Genomic DNA, 15,878 nt, shown 5'->3' on the forward strand with positions numbered 1-15,878 from the left:
GATCTGAGCAGTGCACTCTCTCCACCACAACCACCAACCAACAACTCGACCAGCTTGCGGGCCTTTTCTCAAGTCGTTTTTGAGGAAAGATTTATACAAAATGAAGCATCTGAAGAGTAAAATTATGATTTAGGTTTATGAATCACCCATTTTAAGAACTCAGTTTATCATTAGAAGTGGGAGTAATAGTATAAAATACACTTTTATCAAAGCATTTGAAATGAAAACACGGGTATCACAGGGGTTCCGATTGTAATGTGGATTAGAAAGTCCAGCATTCAACCCACTCTTTGTATTAGTACTAGTTCAGAGGACACCCTGTGGTACATGCAGGTTCACCTCCCACACTTTGAAAACCTCTGATTCAAGGTCATTCATTAGTGACCTTCTGTCGACCACAGACCAGAAAGATCTGGCATGATAAGCCAATTAAAATCTTTTACAAAGTTTCGCTCCTTAAAGTTCTCATGGGAACACAATTGTTTATAAATTGTGTTCATATCTTTAAAAGGGGCTTGTAAAATACTTAGAATTCACCCTGATGTTTATACAGACCACAGAGAGAAGGAATCTACTGACCTCCTGTTTCATCACTTGTGTCCAGGTTCTCACTATTATTGGTAATTAATCAAAACTGAGATGAAATGGCTTGTGGTAGTCTTATATGAAAATCCTTTCTTGTCGGTCATGACAAGTCAAATTTGAACTTCAGTGTTACCGTTTGTATGTGCAGCATGTTTGTGAGTCTTACAAATTTACAAATAGGTCATCTGACATCATTGTTCTTTAAATTTGTTGTGGTTTTTCAGTTTGGCATTCGCTGCCTTTGTCTCAGTAATGAAGCAAATTCAAACATGACAACATGAGTGTCGATAAATGACTCGTATGTATTTTCATCAACAGAAAGTAACATCAGCCGGCTCGAGGAACACAAACTGGACAGTTGAACAAAACTGAGGCATTTAAAAATGATAAAAACTGGTCTTGCCAAATTTTATTTCTCTCTGACCATTTCATCTCTTGGTGTCTTAATTGTTCACAGTGTGGCTTATTAAAAAAGAGGATATCATATCCCTTAAAATAGTTCTTTAGCCTTATTTCTGTGTGTCTTCAGTGTTTGACAGTTCCTCCTCAGCTCGTTTAACCACAGTGGGGTTTTGATTTTATTTAATTTTATTACACTGTTTTCATTTCTCTGCAATTTTCTGAACTCTGCTGGTTTTTACACCTTGCGAGTGATTCACAAGTGTCTGGATATGCGTTCACGTTTGTCCGCGTGGGAAAGTTTTAAGCATCAGGCCTGCTGTGGCTCTGGAGGAAGCGCAGAAATATGCTGAGGCAATGAAACTTGAGTCAACGCGGGTTGGAGCTGAGGGCTAAATATTTTAAGGGGTGAGGGATTTGAAAGGAAGTGCTATTTCAAGCTTCTTCAGCAGGCTGCATTGGCCAACACCAGCGCCACAACTGTCCAAACACACTTTTTGTATTTTTAACTGAGGAGAAAAAGCACAATGCTGACAGTGATGACGCACGCTGTAAGATTACTTCCACACACCTGATCCACCTGAATCTCTTTTCAGCTGTAAATATACACTGCAGATCAGTGGTTTGCAATGTGTGTGCCACGGGGGGGGGGGCATCATGGAGCTTATGTGGGGGCAGAATTAGTTAAAGTGTTGTCAGGCGATGCCATTTCCCAGCATAAGATTGATCATCTTTTCTGGAGGGTGAAACTATTCTGATAAAGACATACGTCTCAAAAACACAATTAATGTGTTTTTTAAGTTTATTTTGGTTATAGTGGAGATAAATTGAAATGATAAAAAAAAAAATCACAATGATGACAATTGCAGACTATATGCATTTCAAGGGTATGTAGGTCATACATTCGCTTCAAAAACCTATAATATCGTATTAAAAATCAATCCTAAACCTCACGAGTAGTCAGAGACTCATTTCCATCTCATAGACCCTGATAAACTCATATTTACTGAATTTGAAGCGACCTCAGTGTGTTTCACCTCTCAACAGGATGAGTTTCTGCTCATGTCATCGTTTTCACACTAAATAAAAGACATTTCTTACACAATGTACCAAACTAGTTGTCTGAGCTGACGCCAGAAGCAGTTTTACAGTAATTACTTTTCTTGATTTCAGTAGTTTTCAGTAGTTGTGAGGGTGGATGCTAACAACAATATGGGGACAAATTCAATCAATTAAAAAAAACCAACAAAAAAGATTACATATTATTAATATTACAAATATAAGAGAAACATTTTTGTAGACTATATACTGACAAAATAAATTAAAAGCATCCAATTAGCTCAAGAAGACTTTTGCTTTTATTTCCTGTTAATCCAAAATACTTTTTACCCTTTATTAGGCCTATTAAATGCCCCCCCCCCCCCCCCCCCCCCCCCCACACACACACACACACACAGGCACACACACGCACACACACGCACAGACACAGATAAAAAAAAAAGAGTTAACAAACAATAGAGACATGCCATTTGTGCTATTCAACAGGGTATTTATAGGATTTGTGGAATTTACAAAAAATAACAGTCAGTTCTTCTAATCACACAATCACCGCTCCGTTATGCTTTGACTCGGTGTATACCTTAAAATACAAAAAGAAAATTGTGTTGCAGACATTATCCAGTCCGTGTTTTTACCATCTGTCTCTTTTGAGGTTTCTCAGTGCAAAACAATGATTGAACTGCTCAAACAACAAATAAAACAAACAGCTGTCAGAAGACAAAAGTTTATTCTCCAGAGGGACGGAATGGTGGCTGCTGCTCTGCTCACAGCAGGAAGAGGATCAGGAAAAACAGAACAAACTTCTCGGTGCTATGGATTTGGTTTGGTCACAAGCTGATTGTTGTGTTTTCTTTAACTTAAAGAGATCAGAGTTTTCTCTTTTGGTCTTTCTTTCAGTTCCACCTGTCAGATGTTTGTTTGAGGCTGGACAGAAAACACAACTCAGTTCTCTGGTTAAACTGGCGTGTGTGTGTGTGTGTGTGTGCGTGTGTGCGCGCGTGTGTGTGTGTGTGTGTGTGTGTGTGTGTGTGTGTGTTTTCACCATGATTCAGTATCATAATCAGTGAGCTGTAGTTCCTGTTCCTGTGACGAGTGAAGAGGTGTTTCTTCCTCCGGAGCCTGTTGGAGGTGTGATCAGGTCGTTTGTCAATGATCAACAAATTTACTTTAATTTGACTTTTTTTATTCACATTTAAAGGTCATCAGACTTCCAGCTTCAGTTCATTTTAGTTTCATGGTTTCATATTTGACAAAGGTGGGAAATAAGGAATACACTTACCTGAATTGAATTTTTCACATAACAGAACTTCAATCAACGTTTTATCTTCCTGACCGGTTTTTACTTTTCTTCTCTACAGTTGAACACAAATTCTGGAAACCGGCTCATTTCTTGTTTTGAAAGGACAACATAAGGAGAAAAGTCAACAATCCTGCAAGTGTAGGGGTTAATCAAGATACATCAGTATTAGATTAACTCCAAGACTTTCTCTTTACCTTTCAAAATTACATGAGTTCTTTCAAAATAAAAGTCTTGATTAAAATTCATTCATTTGAAATTTAAATCCACTTTTTCAATGAAAATCCAGGTTACTGAGCAGGTTGTTCTTTAAGAAAATGATTCATATCTAATGGTAAAGATGGTGTCGCCTATTAGTTTTGCAAATCTTAATGACATATTTTATGGAACAATCATTATCAAAATTTAAAAAATGGGGTTTTATTGTAATTAAGAACATTTCAGAAATCTAAGTTGTAACTGTCTAAGTATCTGGATATAAAATTAAGACAGAATTCCAATTATTTTACAAGCTGAAACCTACATTTGATAACTTCAGGCTCATTCTGCTCAACATTCACAATTACTGTACATATAGAAATTGTGTCTGGATCAACTCAGAAGTGGAGATTTGAACAAACCTGTTGCTGGTAAAAGCTTGTAAACTTTATCGCAGAAACAAATCTTTATTCTTTGTTCACTCATTCACTTTTGTCCTGTTGGGTTTTTGTCAATAGTTCATCGTGACGGGTGTGAAGCATTTAAACTACTTGGTGTCAGAAGAGGTCATATCATATTTAGAATAGGAACCTTGGAGCACCATGGCTCCCTAAACAGTGATCGTATAGCTTCATAACAAAGTTTATTCATGTAATAGTGTGAAATATAGTCTGGAAAATATGGTGGCTGTAACAAGGTCAGTCAATGGGAGTGAGTTGAAATGGATGTTTATTCCACCAAACAGCTTCAGGTCTCTAAATATAGCCAAAGTCCCGTCTCGTCAGAAAACTTGCCACGTCATTAGAAAACTTGTATTTAAGACAAAAATGTGAGAGACGCCTCACATCGGTGCTGTGCTGTGTTTTATTTTCTGGTGCAGCTCTCTGAAAGCAAAAACAAAACATGCTGTTGTTTTGCTGTCCTGAGCTTCAGGATGTCTCTGTTGACCAGCTCTGCGGCAGGCGTCCAAACAGAGGACAGGTCAGTCCCTCACAAACTCTTTAGATAGTCTTAGAGCTTGTGCACCGGGTGGCACTGCACTCCAGTCACTCCAGTTCCAGTCAGTCCTTCACCTGTTTTTCACAGGATTTAGTTTTCTACTTGCTGAAAGAGTGAGATGTTCGGCAAACATTTGCTCCTCCTGCTGCTTTGAGTGACTCCACACACCGTCTTCTTGTGCAGCTTTGTTTTGCAGGACTAAACAGTAAACGTTGGTGAACTTGCTGATATGTTAACATAGCAGCAGAAAATCACTCAGTTGTGTTTGAGATGACAACATGTCACTTTTGGTTTCATTTGGCTTTTAATTTTTTGCCTCAAATTAGAAATTGTGTTTCTTTAACTTCCGCTCTGACAGTTGTTATCGCTAAAAACGTAATTGTATAAAAACCTATAAACTTTATGGCAGACCCAAATCTTGGGTCTCCTGAAGATGATGTATCAACAAATGTTCAGAACCATAAGTGTATGAAAATAACAATAAGACGCAAACAGGTTGAAACTTCAATGAAAGAGAAACCAAAAATCTGTTTTTCTGGGAATGGCGAAGTGGGACTCTTGGTTCTGAAAACTGAAACTCTGCTGCTTCAATCTCGTGGGAAATCCAAAACAAAAACCAAAAACAGAGTACTAGAGAAGCAAATAGTTGCAGATGATGTGCATTAGTCTTTGTTTTACCCTCGACTCCCCAGTTTTGACTGCCCAGTCGACGCATGAGGCAGGAGAAGCCATCAGGACTTCTAATTTCGGAATATCTGACACACCAACAGCATAGTGGCTGACATGTCTCTTTTTTTTTTTTTTTTGTTCTTGGCTTTCTTGGAAGTAGAATTCAGTATGACCAGGACCAGATCTGTGCTGCAGCTTCAGAAGGGGATCATCCAGCCTTAGAACAAGCACAGTAACCAGCGGGTGAAACCTTATAGTGATGCCAGTCATACTGAACATGACCATCCTGTACAGAAGTCTGCAGAGAGCTGGTTTGAACCCGGGGTACCACAGACAGTGAACCCATCAACTTAAATGCTTATCTGTAAATATATGTATGCAAAGTGTACATGTGGGAAAAAAAAAGAACATTCCTCTCTTTTTAAGTTTTGACTGTGAAGGGTGTCTTTAGAAGTTTGATGCCACCGCAGTGGCTGTAACTATGACAATATACTACAGTGAAAAAAAGATAAATGTGGTGTATGTGGTGTATTAAAAAAATGAAACAAATGTTTCAGAGAAAACATATATATATATATAACATATATATATATATATATAGGTCTTTTCAGTAAATTGCATTGCATTGTGTGATGAAAGTCTGAAGTACTAAAAAGGTGTTCATTGGGATAAAAGAACATTTTATGGTCAAAAAAAATAAATTAAGAGTGATAAAAAAATACATTTTTGTATATATGAGATTTTTGTAAATTTTTATTTGAATTTAATGCAACACAAACTACCAAAATTAATTTAATAAAGTACACTGTGGTCATTTTTCTGGACTCAGTTCCTTTTGTCTATTTCAGAGTTGTTTTTATGAAATGATTGCATCCATCCAGACCAAAGCAGGGACATAATCTCTCCAGCGAGTCCAGCACCGACCTCGGGGGATCCTCCCAGTTGGATGTGTCTGGTAAACCTTTAAAGGAGGTGACCGGTGGGTATCCTGCTCAGATGCCCGGACCACCTCAACTAGCTCCTCTCAGTGTGGAGGAGCAGCGGCTGGACTTTGAGTGACGCCCACCACCCTGCAGGAAAAACTCATGTTGACTGCTTGTACCCACGAGCCAAAGCTGAGGGTGGGGATGTAGAGCGACTGGTAAACAGAGAGCTTCTTCTGTGCTCTCTCTCTGATATCTGTAAAGTTTAAATATACAGTAGCTTCATCAACTTCTACTAGATTCCTTTTGGGAATGAGCATGAAGATAAAAACTAGTGCTGCCAAAGATAACCCCTTAATTTAATTCATTCAAAACGTTACACTCGTTTAAGAAAGTTACGCAATAAATGTAGTTTTATTCACGACCACATCACCCCCATCCTGAAATCCCTTCACTGGTTTCCTGTCCCACTCAGAACTGAGAGCAAGGTCTCCCTCCTCACCCACCAATGCATCTACGTCCACACCCCCCTTTACCTTCAAGAACTCCCCACCCCCCAGAACTCTTCAGCCAAAGACTCCCTCCAAGTCCCCAGAACCAACCTCTGCACGATGGGCGATCGGGCCTTCTCCTCAGTCGCCCCAAGACTCTGGAATGCCCTCCCTGACCACCTGAGGGCTCCACAGGCTACGGACGTTTCCAAACAAAAACTAAAAACCTACCTTTAAAAAATTAGAAAAAAAAATAAAAAAATAAAAAAAGGTCTTTTCTGGTGTTCCTTTTGAACCCCAAAGCCCTGACAGTTTAAACTTTGAACTGTTCTTTTCACTTACCTTATAAATAAAATGTATTATCATTTACCAACGTGGACAACAGGAGATCCTTCATTCCTGTGGCAACATGACTCGACAGCGCCTCCTTGTAAATTGTGTGTTTGCTTGTTAATCTGACTCTACAATGTTACACCAGTTACTGGTGTAACCCCGTATATATTGACACTTAACTTAATACTACTCATTTAACTTTAGCCATCCTATTCACTGTGTGTGGAGCTATGTCACAAGAACTTCCCCCATGATTAATAAAGTATTTCTGATTCTGATTTCTGCCATATATCTCAAATGATCAGCAGGGTGGAGCACTGCTGGAGGTGGGATGTCACACAGTCCTGGTTCATTAACTATTTAGTAAAAACTGCGGTCATGATGCTGTTGGGATATACTTGTATGTATTTGTAGTGAAACTAAGAGTAAACCTTGTCAGTATTGTTATTTGGATCTCATTTCACTGACTTACTTCTTTCAGATTAAATTGGCTTGTATTTGCCCATGAACCTAAAAGGAGTTTGATTCCTCTTGTATTGTCAAACTGGTCTGCGGAGTGCTGCGCTGTTACACCTGAGTGTAATGAATGGCTTTCTACTGAGTCTGATTAAGACACACATTAGAATCTGATTGAAATATAAAATGATATTTGCAGTTGAGTTTTCCTATTTAAACATGAAGAACATGCAGTCACTATCGTTCTTCCTCATCAAGCTTTATGACATTGAAAAAGAAGAAACCGCACATGAAATGTCGTAATGAAATATCTTTATTAACAGTTCATGGTGGGCCTCTATATTATTGATTCTTTTTTAACAAGGTGAAGCAGGGAACTTTGGACCTGGCTGACATGTTTCGGCTGCGCCTGCAGTCTTCCTCACAGCGTCAGCTGGCGTGTCGGTCTTCATCAGGTGACCCGCCTCACAGGCCTGTCAGAATCCGTCATGGCCGCCACGCCTCCCGCTGTCCGGTGGTCTCTGGAGGACGGAATGCCAGGTATGTGAGAGGGTGTACGCCCCCTCGTCCCGTTTCATGGTCGCCCGCATCCTGATTTCGATGGCTTCCTTTATCCACCGTTTGAGTGTGTTGCCCTCTGAAGTTATGACTCCTCCCTTTTCCCCGTTCATGATGTGGTTATTTCTTTTGCAGTGATCAGTGATTGCTGATTTAGCATTTTCTAGTTCTGCTGTGCCTTTTTGTGATCTTGGGAGTCATCCTGCTGTTTCTTTTTCACATTCTGTTTGATTTCTTTCTCGTGTTAAAGGATCTGCCTGTTTTGTTGTTGTCTGTTTTATCTGTGTTTTGGTCACCGGATGAAGAGTGGCACGTCATCACACGTCAGATGACGTTCAGCAGCCACAGCCCAAACATGTCAGCAAGGTCAAAACGTTCCTGCTTCACTCGTCGTTAAAAAAAGAATCTGTAACATACATTCAAGAACGACAAAATTAACATAATTCAGTTAAAATGGGCCTCCATATTTAAAAGTGCAACATTAATCTTATATTGACAAACTTTAAAAATACATGATGAGCATGTCAAGATAAAGATAAAAAAGGCATCCAGTCACACGTCCCTCAGAAAGACAACCAGTCTCACGACTTTGTAGAAGACCCCAAAAACTGAGTTGGCAGTGATACTTTGAATCACAATATTTACATTTTCATACATGCAAATATATACAAATATATAGAAATATACACAGTGGAAGGGAATGGTGACAATGTCTGTGTCATGAAAGGTGAAGAAATGTGATCCGACCTGCATCTGAGTCACAAGTCAGGACCCAGGCTAAATTTAAACGACGTGTTTTGATGCTCAGATCGGATTTGCTGCCTAAATCTGATCTTTTTTTTCTTTTCTTTTCTTTTTTAAATCAAGTAACTTATATCTGATTCTCACGATTACACCTGCCTACAATGTCAGAAAAAAGCACATGCGTACCTGTAGTGTTAAAGTTCAGGCTAATTCAGAACCAAGCGCTAACCGCTAAGCTATGGATGATGACATTTGCTGCATGCTAATGCTGCGGTGCCTGGGAAGTTTGCTAACCATCGCCAAGGATGTTTGGGCAGGGGATCATGGGTTCAAATCCTGCTGGGGGCCTTTCTGTGTGGAGATAGTGTGTTCTCCCGGTGTGTGCAGGGGTATCCTCTGGGTACTCTGGTTTCCTCCCACAGTCCAGAAACGTGTGTGTGTGTGTGTGAGAGGTCAACTGGTGAAGTTAAATAGGTGTGAATGTGAGTGTGTGTGTGTGTGTTTGTCCTGTGGTGGACTAGTGATCTGTGCAGAGTGTGCCCTGCCCTCGCCCATAGTGAGCTGGATTAGCTCCAGCACCCCACGATCCTGAACAGGACAAGCAGTGACCTGCATCACACAACAAAGAGAAGTGTGATCGCTGTTTATTTTATTACTGTTCTTGTTTAAGTGTTTTATATTGTTGCTTTAGCTTATATTGTTGTTTTTTGCACTTTGATATTTACCAGTGTAAAGTGCAATACAAATAAAATGCATTATTATTATTATTATTATTATTATTATTATCATCAATAATAATCACATTAACAGAATCACAAAACCAACAATTATAATTACAATAAACTTAAAGAAAATGTAAAAGGAAACAGCGTCCCATAATCCCTTGCATCTCTCCCGACAGCATCACTAGTGTCCCAGAGCCACTGCTACAATATGCTGCAATTATTTCGTCCTCTCCCCAAAGACAGAGAAGTCATGTGACCTCTTCAACTGACCACTGTCCTGTACTGTGTCAACCAAAATCTAAAAACACCACAGAATTCAGAAAATACTACAAAATAAAAAAACAAAACACCACCCCACAAAATAAAGAAAACACTACAAAATTCAGAAAACACAACGGAAACATAGATACCTGCTGATGGCAGGGTTGTCACCGATTGGACGTGCCGTCAATGACACGCTCACCGCTTCATGACTAGACACACATTCCGTCTTTTCAACAGGAAGTCCATATTCCCCACTGAAGCTGCTAAGAGACTTCCATAGTTACGAGACAAGATGTTTTGTCCTCATTGTGGACGACAGCTACTGATAGTTGATCAGGACTTTAGTGAAGCTTTATTTCATTTTAAACCTGGTTCATTATTCTAGGCTTCAATGACAGTGCTCAACTAGGACATCTAGTGGTCAATAGAGTGAAGTGCAATCAAGACATGCTATTCATTGATTCATGGATTGTTTCGGATTTGATTTGACATGAGCTTTCCTGTTCAACTACAATAAATGATTTGGCGGTTTCACATGGATACAATAATAATATTACTAGTAATAATAATGACAATAACGACTGTTTCTTACTTGGCATGTCTGTTTGTAACCCTATATTGGGAGAGTGAGGTAAGTTGAGCCAAAGGCTCAATGGTGTCTGATGTATAACATTATATTTCAGTTGAGTATACTCGACTGATTTGTTGTGTTTTTCATATATTAACCATTGTGAGAACCTACACAAGGAGAACAAGCTGGGGCTCAACACCTCTTGAAGAGAGGGAGAGAGCAGCCGAATGATGTCAGGAGGTACATTCATGAATGAATAATGCAATGTAAAGCGTCTTTGGGTGTTCAGCAAAGCGCTATGCATTATTATTCTAAAGTATTTGGGTGTGACGTCGCCACGTGACCGCTCCAAAGTGAAACTGAAGAAAAGACTGCAAGCTGTGCGCCGAGCCTGTTGGTCTCAATAAGACCCAATATGCCCGATACCAGCTGTCTAACAGCCATTCCAGATTTCAAAAATAAAGTTAGAAGAGGTTCACATATCGGTTGTGGGAGAATCATTGACAGCTGCACTTGGTCATCAGTTAACATGACACCATTTATGTTGCTGACCATATACACCATAACACCTGAGCAGAAACTTAAATCTGAATGCCTCCAGACAACTTATTTTCCTGAAAGCTGCACAGCGGACAATATTGCCACTTCGGTCACACACTCAGTTCAGGACTGAGAGAATAAAATTTGACAAAGTGCCTTTGGACTCGTTTTCACAAAGCGAGCGGCGGGAGAGTGAACAGCACAAAAAGCTGAAGTGGCACTATCAGAGCAGAGTGTCGTCACGGGAGGCCGACATCAACTTACTAACCTACACTCAAACGGCTGGAACACCAGAGTCTCATGAATGTTTCACCTCCACGCAACGACATGACCACACACCGACGTGCACCGCCCCGCTGAGGACTCATCAATCAATCACTTCATTGATTAATCCGCCCTCGATCGGTAGAAGATACCATTACATTATTTGGCTCTCAAGAGCAGTGTTGCCACACTTACCTTGACAAAGTATTCTGATTACAAGTTACTCATTTAAAAGCAACTTAGTTACATTACTGATGACTTGTTTTTAAAAGTAACTAAGTTAGATTGAAAGTAACTTTTTAGTTACATTCCCCACCGTCTCAATATAAAACTGACAACCAAGAACTCAGTTCTGATGCCTGCCTGGCCTCCTGCTGACACATTTAACCTTTGACCTTCATTCTTTGTTGTTTTTAAATCTGACTCACGGTTTTATAATCTGTTTTTTACTATTACTGGTATTTATTTACCCGGAGATGTAGTTGTTGTCTGTTGTTGCATTATTTATCTATTTGCAATACCTGTTCTAACTTACCTTTTAATTACCCCCCACCCTGGGGACAAATAAATTATTTTATTGATTGATTGATTAAAACAATGGGGGGTTGGGGGGAGGGTGGGGGGGGACTTCCTGCTATTATATCTTTCTACTCAGGAAATTACAAAAATAGTGCAACATCTCTGCAGTTGTGTTCGTGTTGCAATGATAAAGTTCAGTGATTACGTTCGCTGGTTACGATTCTTTTTGCGTTACCTGAACGCCGTTAGAGCGACTTGGCCTGTGATTGGCTGAGAGTGGGGAAGGGCGCGGGCCAGGTGAGCAGAGACTGCATGCACTGAGTGTGTGTGTGTGTCTGTTTAATAATAAAGTGGCTTTACAGCGGGACGCTACAATAGTAACGCACAGTGACTTGGACAAGTAACTTTAATCTGATTACTGGTTTGGAAAAAGTAACGCATTAGATCACTCGTTATTGAACGTTACTGGTCATATGAGAGTAACACATTACTAATGAACGCGTTACCGGCATCACTGCGAAGGAGGCTCCAGATCCACGTCAATTCACACACTTGTGAGAGGCTCCGTCTCGCTGCACAAACTAAAGTTAGATTAATAATTTGCGTTATGGACATTTCACATAACATAAGATACCATCTATTGTGTTATAAGGTGAACTATTTCATCTTATAACATGATGAGTTATATTGTTTTAACGAGGGACTTACGCTTGAATGAGGAACCGGTGTGGACATAAGTGATTTAGTGGAGGTAATACCGTATACCCTGGGAACATATGGGGCAGTTAACGGCATCACAATGTGGATACCCCCAAACTCTAATGACAGATAAAGTGGAAAGTGGAATCTTTGTTGGCGCTCATGTTAAAAAGACGGACTGCCGTTAAGTCCAATCAGCGACATAACGACATATTGTTTTTAATCAGTGATGACCCGGCCGTGAGCAGGTACCTAATGTTTCTGTTGTGTTTTGGTGAATTTTGTAGTGTTTTCTCATTTTTGTAGTGTTAACTGAAATAAAGCGAGTTTGAGTCTGAGCGAAGCCGCTCCGAGCTGATCAACCCTCAATGACTCCAAATTTATCCATCTTACATCAGAAAAACCTGCTACAGTACATCATTTTATCAACATTAACAGAAATTAAAATATCACACAATTCATGTCTTTAAACATCTTATTATATGATCAATTATTTTTAATTATAGAAAAATCCATAGTAAAACCTAAGAAAATAATCTCTTCCCACTCTGTGAAAGATTTATTGCAAATTATTGAAGCATTAATTAATGCCAGATGAGCTCATTTACACCCGAATTAAATATTTTTCTCACATGAGGGAATTTGGGATTGAAACTGACACACACGGATTGTGAAAGCTGACATTTTAATAGTGAGTAAGAATGAATGTAGCACACACATTAAAACAATGTTGGTTTGCTGTTTCATGCTAAATCTGTATAATTTAGGAAAAGTTCTGTGACAAATAATCATCTCAATTCAGAAAATAAGGTTCTGTTCTACATAATTTCACTGTGTTCATTTTGAAAACAGTTTTTTGTCATCCGTGTTTGTTTTGGCTGATTCACTGCCGCACATTTGCCGAATTATGTTTGTTAACAATGTTAACATTTCCAGCACAAACTAATAAAAGCAGTGACTAATAACACTTCATTTCAAGCCTAAAGAAAAGACAGAAAAAGAGAGGAGCCAATCCCAGTGAACTATGGAGGAGGGCAGGGTACACCCAGGACAGACTGCCAGTCCATCACAGAGACAAACACACTGAGACACACAACCACACACACACATTCACACCGAGGGGGAAGTTAGGGTCAACAATTAACCTCCAATGCATGTTTTTGGACTGTGGGAGGAAACCCACGCACAACATGGGGAGAACGTGCAAACTCTACACAGAAAGAGCCTGTTGGTATCTGCGTACAGCCTGGTCATATGACTTAAATAAGAAACTATACTTATTCATAGCATCTGGGACCACTAGATCTCACTGCATGACTGACCCGGTGCTCCGATCCTGCTGGCAGACTGTGTGATGAGAGAAGAGGTGAATGTAACCAAATAACTGCATGAACACATTTCCGTGTGCTTCCCTATGGACCTGCTCTGTTGGAGATATTTAATGTTCTCTCAGGATTCTGTCGACTACAGCGATATTTTTTTATCGTCATCATTTATAAACAGCTTTTCCAAACATTTGGTTTCACAACCACAGAATGCACATGCATCTAATACCACCAATTATACTTTCTATGAGCAGTGTCAAGGTCCAACACAATATATTTTAGTTCCCCACATGCTGGGCTGATTGCACGCTTCATTAGAACATGCAGAAGTTTCTCTCTCACGCACAATGACACACAATGTCGCTCACTGTGTTTGGTTACTTTAGATTTCACAGGGATTTTGTTATGTGTGTTTCTACCAGCAGTTAAGTTAGAGATTTCCTGAGGTCTGGGTCAGAGGAATAATGTTGGAAACTCCTTCGAAGGAACCACATTAACAGGATAATTTCACCTAAGTTTTATTCCAAGCAAACCTTTCAGGCGTAAATGTTGCTGGAGCTTCACAACATTTGTCAGAACTGAGTTAATACCTGGTTTTTATAAGAAAAAATCTTTCACCATTGTTGAATTAAAAGTTGTGGAGATGCAACTGAGACTGCCAACACTGAACTGTTCATAATATCCATGCATTTATTGTACCTGTCGTTTCAAGCTGTTTGCATATTTTTCTCCCCGTCTATAGTTTTAAACTTCTTGAACTCCTCTTCTGCATGATGACATTTCTGTTGATCTTTTAATCTCTGTTCTGTTAACTGAGCAAACTGTTGTCTTACTGGCTACTTCACTAAACTACCGTGATTCCCAACGTAACTCAGACAGTAACATGACAGATGTCCTACTTTCGGTTAGCATCTGCAGCTCTGATGCATTAGCAAGTTTAAATAAACATTAGCGATGTGTGTGTTGATTTATTCATTCTGCTGTGTCGTCCAGGCTGGAAAGCATCTTCCTCCAAAGTAACCGCTAACAGTTCAGATTGACACGACAATATCACGGCTATGTGCAGATTTTTAAGACATCTTTAAGGAGTTATCACCCAGAAAACACATTTTCCTTCTTGTAAATAAACATGTATATTGGGGTTGGACCTCAGTCGGAACGTGCCTGAAAATCTGGAGTTTGAAAGTGGCTGAGATTTCTAGTTTGGGTTCTTTGGTCAGAAGAGAATCGGCCACAAGGGGGCGCACCACAAACCGGGAGAGTTTGATTGTGCTCCGGTGTTGTTGTCGACACAGGAGGCTAATATGATAAACCACCTCTGTTAACTTTAACCAGTAGTGTTTAGAGGCTAACTGCTCTCTACTAAAGACAATTTAAGGGAGACGAGAGAATACCTGGCGATGACTCCGTTATTAACACGAGGGGAGTGATAAAAGTAATGCAAGACTAACTGCAAAAATAAGGAAACTGCTTGAGAAAACAACAGAAAGTAACTCCTCAGTTTTTTTACAAAGAGGTAACTAGCAATTTGCAGTAACTGGTGAATACACAATACTGCAGACAGGCTCTTTGTCTGGAATCAGGTTCCAAGTACACAAGTAAGACAACTGAAAAAAGGTTTAGTTGGTGGCATGCCTATAATAAATCATCAAGCATAAACCTTGATACCAGCTGAACAGTGTTTTCATTTCTTTTAAATTCTGCAAACTACTAAACAAAAACACATGAAATATCTGTGTGTCGGGTCAGTGACCTGCTACATAATCTCAGGTGAGTGGAACCAGTGACTTGTTTAAAGTGCTGTCACACAGCTCCCACTCATTACCAGCAACATGTACTGCAGTTAGAAGCTGTTGAAAATAAACTAAATATATTATTTATGAAGTCATCTTGAGCGTCTTGCTGAGCAAATATACCAATAAAATACAGCTGTGCTCATAAGTTTACACACCCGGGAAGAAATGAATGTTTTTTGCCCATTTTTTCAATCTATCGATCGATCCATTGGGAAAATGAATAACAAGAGATTTTTGTTTTTAATGTTTATTATAAATTATGTGTTTACTCTTTTTAAAATCATAATGACAATAGAAACTACCCAAAGGACCCCGATCAAAAGATTGTATACCCTGGGGATTCTGACCTGATGACATGCACACAAGCCGACACCAAAGCTCTAAAGGTACCGTTCTCCTTCTTCTAATCAGTGTGTGTACAACAGTTAAGTACGTTTCTGGGCTGCTGACAAACCCTTGCATCT

This window comes from Lipophrys pholis (genome assembly GCF_963383615.2).
Source record: "Lipophrys pholis genome assembly, chromosome: 1".
Taxonomy (NCBI): Eukaryota; Metazoa; Chordata; class Actinopteri; order Blenniiformes; family Blenniidae; genus Lipophrys; species Lipophrys pholis.